A 6,452-nucleotide genomic window follows, 5' to 3' on the forward strand; every position below is an offset into this window, starting at 1 on the left:
ATTATAACACACATGTTTGTTTTGACGATAAACAATTAGCAACTTCAAGATCGTATTTCGAGATTGGAAACAGAAAAAAAAAAAAAATGTCTTTAATCCCCGGTCATTTTTATCAACCTGAAACAGCACAAAATTCTTTCAGACCATCAAAATTCCCCCTTTTTAGTCCAAATGTTCCACAATACAAATAATTATTTTTATCTGTGATGTGAATGCTCTCCTCACGCTTGCACATTAACTATGCCATATATAACGATCTAGATAGTCTTCTAACAGTAAATGAAAACCTGGTGTTACAGCACGCATATAGAAAAATGACACCTGGAAAGTAACGGGTTAACCGGTCGCTTCCCTACCATGATTCTGTCGCCATTTTAAGAAACCATGTGCATCCTATCATCAAGAAGTTGTCTCCGAGCAATGACGCCATATTCTAAGATGAAAATGCGTGCTAATTTGACAAACATTGGGGTAAAGTTGAACCTCCTGTGGCCCGGCCAGTCTCCGGACCTAACATAATTGAACCTGTGATCCGTTTCCGAAGCATGAATATGGTCCAGATTTACGCCTTCATCCTTTCTTACTAAACTGAGTGATGCACTGCACGTGGAATATTCAATTTTCTACCATTCACGACCACTAGGACTCCATTCGACGTCATGTCAGAGCTTTCTGAGGGTGAAAGGTAGTCCAACGCCGTATAGACTGAAATAGTGTGACGTCACATCCTCTTCGTTGCCATGGTGATCGCAATTTTATTCTCTAAACAACAAGTAGCCTAAATACCTAAAAGACCTAAATGCAGAGCAAAATCACTGATGAAATATTTCGAAATTGCAAACATTAGAGTAAATGAAATACTTATGTCACTTTTTAAATATTTCTAATCAATGAAACTTTAAAAAAAAAAAAAGCAGAAGAAAAAGAGAAAACAAATTTATTCAAATCTCGGCACAGCATTAATTCTGTTCACGTATGCAATATTATGAATTTGTTCATAATCAGATATTAACCTTAAATAATTCTGGAAAATTTTTGATTCATTAATATAAGTTTCATAATATTGCATACGTAAACTGAATTAATGCTGTTTAGAATATATGCTGAACCATTCATAATTGGATGTTTTCTTATTGCACTTTATATATATAATGTAAGAAAAGAAAAGTTGGTAGGGAATATAAGAAAAGATCTAACCTGTATACACTGATGGTCCAGATTGAAAATTTCCAAAAGCTTGGTTCTTTCCCCTTTCTTTTGTAATATTGTAGATATTAATATTGTGCACTTCCATTATTAAGAGTGGACGTGAGAAAAGTAAATGTTCCAATAGAATTAACATTGTTCTAAAAGATTTTTTTCTTTTCTTAAAAAAAATCATATATTTTTAAAATTTTCCTTTTGCCGACAGTTTGTCAATCTGCACATTAGGAATTTATATTGTGTGTAATTGCTTCTTAAGGTGGATTACGTGATAATGAAGTTTACATTATTTGATTTCTACTTAGAGATGTGTCGCTTTTAGAAATAAGTTACTGTTAGATATTAGTCTTTCTTTATGAATTTTCTTTATTTTATTCATAGTTTCTAAATGTATTTCCATATTTCAAATGTGTATCCTTTCTCACCAACTTTATTAGCCGTTAAAACATTATATAATTGTAAATAAATTTACAGCCATTGTCCTTGTTTATACTAGACTTTAAAATACACCATTCACGTCATGCGTTTGTATAGAAAAAAAACATGATCACCATGGTAACGGAAAGGAAATGACGACGCCACTATTTCAGTCTATTAGTGTGGTAATTTGCACTTTTCTCAGGTCTTTCTGTTACTTTGATATCATCTGTATATAAGTATAGTTTTTACATAATATGATTTTATAAATGAAACATAATGCATCAGTATTTACCTGGATATAAACGATAAAAATGTGAAAAATACGCAGATTATTTATGAAGGTTCTTTGTATATTCTTTTATACAGAAAAAAAATATTGACATAAATCATGTATTACATTAATCGTGGGATAACTGAAATCTTTTGAATTTAAACGAAGTTTTGAAGAAACGTAAACTTCCTAAATAACACACAGATCCTTATTACTCATCTTAAGGATTAGAAAAGGATAAATATCCAGCTAGAGCTACTTAATGATTCTATAATTAGGACACCTAATAATTTGTTATAGAATCATGTAAAGTAAATAAAATAAGTATTAAAATAAGTGTAAGGTATTGTGCTCAGAAACGTACATGGTAAAATGATTTTAAAAAACCCTATCGATAATGACCACCGAATAAATTAATCATTCAGAGAATGAATCTTGAATCACTGCTGTTTCAACTTAAGACTGTGTCCAGCATCTAGCACGCGATATAATTTCCCTACACACGTGACATATGTATGTCGAAAATATTGTGAAAACTATTTATTTTTTACATCTCAAAATTCGTCCAGACATTGGTTATAATTGATATTTTATGGGTACTTTTACTTTTTCTCATTATGGTAATATTAGATCGCACTACTTAAAAATTATTATTTTTCCATTTGATAGCTGTTTAAAATATGGCATACATTTGGGAACAGAGTGGAAGTTCTTCTTTGAGCTACTTAGGCAGGTTTGTCCAGAAAACAATAACAAAAGAAATGCGTTTGACCGCTGATAAGATCAAAACCTGTCTTTCGCTTGTAAAAACTTTTTTTCCATTCAAGGTAAGGCCTAATGTGAAATGAAGGCTTGTAAGTCCTGAATGGTTTTTAAAGGACTGTAAAATACCTCATGTATGCAGTACCTGGTTTCTTCAGCGAAAATGGAGAAAGCTGTTTGCCTCAGATTGTCAGCTTCAAAGCCGACAACAGTGGCTCAGAATTGTTAAGTTTGAAGATTGGGCGGGCTAAAGGAAGTGTAATTCATCCTGATGATCATGAAACCACTCCTTAATAAATCCAGTAGTGTAAATTATCGCCTTGTCATATTGGAAAATTGTGTCATTCACCATAAACATGTGGACTATAGGATTCATGTGATCATCTAAAATTTCCACCCCATTATTGGGAGTAAATATAATCACAGAACCATTATATTGCGTCATGTTTCACTGTATTCACTTTAGGAAGGATACATTTCGGAGCATAAACTTTCTTTGACGTCTGCTACACATAAACACGGCCTGTTGTTGGTAATAAAATGGGAGAAAACCCATCGGATGGTGGTACGCATTTTCAGTTATCGAGGTCCACTTTAAATTTTCTCAGCACCGTTTTCTTCTTGCTGAAGCATATCTCAATGCAAGGAACTGTCATCACAAGTCATAATGTTTTACAGTGCTAAACACCTTGACCCCACAGAGCAGTCTCCGTAAGTGACCAGGAAAGTTTATAAGAGGAATTCAATAATCTTTGTTCGACGCTACAAGAGAACCGCTTCAGTCTTACAGGTATCTACATGGCCAGAAAATGGCCGCTACGTACAAATACGAAGTGATCAGAAAAGTGAAGAGTGAGGAGATATCTCTACTATTGTATTGCCTTTCTTCGGCCACACGTGTACCAAACTCAACAAAATACTTGCGAGACATGGTATAAGAGTTATTCGCAAACCTCCAGTCAACATCAAATTGCTACTCAAAACAGTGAAAACAGCTCCTTCGTGGCTAAGCGGTTAGCGTACGCGCCTCTGGCGTGGGAGACCCGGGTTCGATTTCGGGCGGGAACTCATATAGTTCGGATTCCACGTTAATCAGTGGGTCCCGTCTCATATAGCCTCGTTGCTGAAAGGGACGTTAAACCCAAAATCAACTCAACTCAAAACAGTGAAAGACAACCTTCACCTGCGCATTCCTGGAATATATCATATATTATGTGAATGTGGCCGGTCATTCATAAGGCAAACTAGACGTGCGGTAGAACAAAGATGGAAAAGAACACAACACCTACATAAAACTTCACCAACCCGAAAAGTCAGGACTAGCAGAGTATAGTTTAGAGCTGGGACACAGAGTCAATTTTACAAGTATCCACCGTAGTAGTAAAGTGTAGCAGTTTTTGGCACAGAATAATAAAGGAAGCTATAGTTATCTCCCGTGGAAAGAACAATCTCACAAGGGAACCTTCCGAAAATGATAGTTGCAATGACAGATGTGACCTATACCAATTGAAAGAGCTGTAACAGAGATGAGCGTTCCCAAAATATTAGCTGCCCATAGCAATAGGTTCAAGAAATATAAGGAGTGGAAATTCGAGAAACATCAAGGTTGGAAAAGGGGGGAGGGGAGTGCAAATTCCGCAAAAAAGGTGGGCACGGCAAAATACAATGCTGACAAGTGATGTAAAGAAAGAGACTTGCCACAATAGGGAACAAATGAAGGCCACTAGTGGGGTTAACAGTGTTGCCAACTGCAATAAAAAGTACATGTTTTGCAAAGAGCACTATATGAACTGAGTGCAATATTCAGTGTCAACCTGTCATGTAAAACATAAGATATGACGTGTATAATCAGTGGTACAATCTAACAAAAGAAATAGAAAAACAGAAGTACGAAAAATATGGAAAAGATAGAGTTGGCTATAATGTGCCACATTTGATCACGAGCTGTACATATTAGAATGAACAAAATAAGAGAGCACCAACTATGCAGGAAACCGACGTAGGCCCTACCTAGAATCGAAAAGAAAAACGAGTTCAAAAGTTGGCAACACTGGTCATGAAAATCCAGACAATTCTAATATAGTTAGGGCATTCGCTTCACAAAAAGAAAATTCCGGCAACAGGCATTAGCCTTCGCATCATTTGTGCATGCTCGTCAACATTGTAGTGCAATTGTTCGATGAGACAATGGTCCAAACAGAAGATACATTTGCAGTGAGCACAGCGGAATACTGCCAATCCGTCACACATGGTACAATGATCGCCTGTGAATGTCTCGAAACAGTACTCTAGAGGTGTCGGAATCTTTGGTGGTCTTTCTATCACATATCCACATCTGTAGAAATCAAACATAATCAAAGGCTTGAATAAACATGCCCTAAGCTGGTAATGGGTTAAGGCTTGAAGTTTCAGAAAATTCTCGCGGGACCAAATGTTAAAGTGAGTATCTGATAACACAAGCTCTGTAACGTAGCGCACCAAGTTCTTGTATGGTCTAAAAAAATAAACATCAAATGGTTGTATCAGACCCGTACAACCAGGAGGGATCAGCTCAACTTTGAAATTCACTCCGGATGGTATATGCTCGTAGTGCAAGTTGGTGTCTTTGTTCACTGTCCAAGAAGCAACAAGTAGCACAACATCAGTTTCTTTCTGCCAAACTTGGCCAAAACACGTTAGCATAAAACACGCTTAAATCACTCTTCCGCATGTTTGCGGTTGTATTTGGGAAGGCCTTAATATTCGGAAGAGTTGGCAAAAAGTCAAATTGGCCGCCAAAAATATCTGCTCGGTGACAAGAACAACGTGCATTTTTGGCGACCATTTGGAAACCCGTGCTTCATATAGCAAATGTTTCTTATAGGTGGTGTTCATCTACCCAAAGAAATATCATCTGCCCCCTGTTCCCATTTGAAATGTTGCGTTTGACCCCTCGAGTCTTATGATAGGGGCCCTGGAGGACTTGCTTCTTACAAACTTTCCTTGGCCCTCGACATGAGTACATTCCTGTACAATTGGATTTGAAACATCTGTTTTCGCTTCGCAGCAATTTGAGATCACAATGTTCAATGCCATGTTAAGACACAACATATATTTGTGGCGGTCATTTTGAAAACCATGCTTCATATAGCAAATGTTTCCTATAGGTATTGTTGCACATTCCATGGTCTATCGAAAGAGGTACCACTCGGTCCCTGTTGCCATTTGAAAGTTTGAAGTTGGCTCCTGGGTCCCTATGATGGGGATCCTGTGGGTACTTGCTTCTTATAGACTTTTATCACCTCCTGACATTGGAACATTCCTGCACAACTGGATCCGTCACATTTTTGTTCGTTTCGCAAATTTTTCAGGTCTCAAAGTTTGGTGGGACACCCTGTATATTCCCACATACGACCCAACCATGACATAATGTTCACTACTTCTATTACCGGTTGTTGGCTCAACTCAACCATTTCATGTTCTCCGACTTGACATTGCCTCAATCACTGCAGCATTGATGCATTACGAGTGATGCCTGTTGCCTGAATTTTCTTTTCGTGAAGCAAGTGGCCTAACTATATTAGAATTGTCTGGATTTTCATGACCAGTGTTGCCAACTTTTGAACTCGTTTTTCTTTTCGACTCTAGGTACGTCGGTTTCCTGCATGGTTGGTGCTTTCTTGTTTTGTTCATTCTAATATGTACAGCTCGTGATCAAATGTGGCACATTATGGCCAACTCCGTCTTTTCCATATTTTTCGTACTTCTGTTTTTCTATTTCTTTTGTTAGATTGTACCACTGATTATACACGTCATA

General features: G+C 37.0%; 1 protein-coding gene across 3 annotated transcripts in view; it reads left to right on the plus strand.

Annotated features, from left to right (window-relative positions):
• The window catches only part of LOC145671287 (sterol O-acyltransferase 1), a 98,820-nt gene that overhangs the window by 70,640 nt on the left and 21,728 nt on the right, over nucleotides 1-6,452 (plus strand). The gene's annotated exons all lie outside the window — the stretch shown is intronic.

The sequence above is a fragment of the Thermobia domestica genome, chromosome 15, assembly GCF_964235325.1.
Source record: "Thermobia domestica chromosome 15, izTheDome1.hap1.1, whole genome shotgun sequence".
In the NCBI taxonomy this organism is placed as follows: domain Eukaryota; kingdom Metazoa; phylum Arthropoda; class Insecta; order Zygentoma; family Lepismatidae; genus Thermobia; species Thermobia domestica.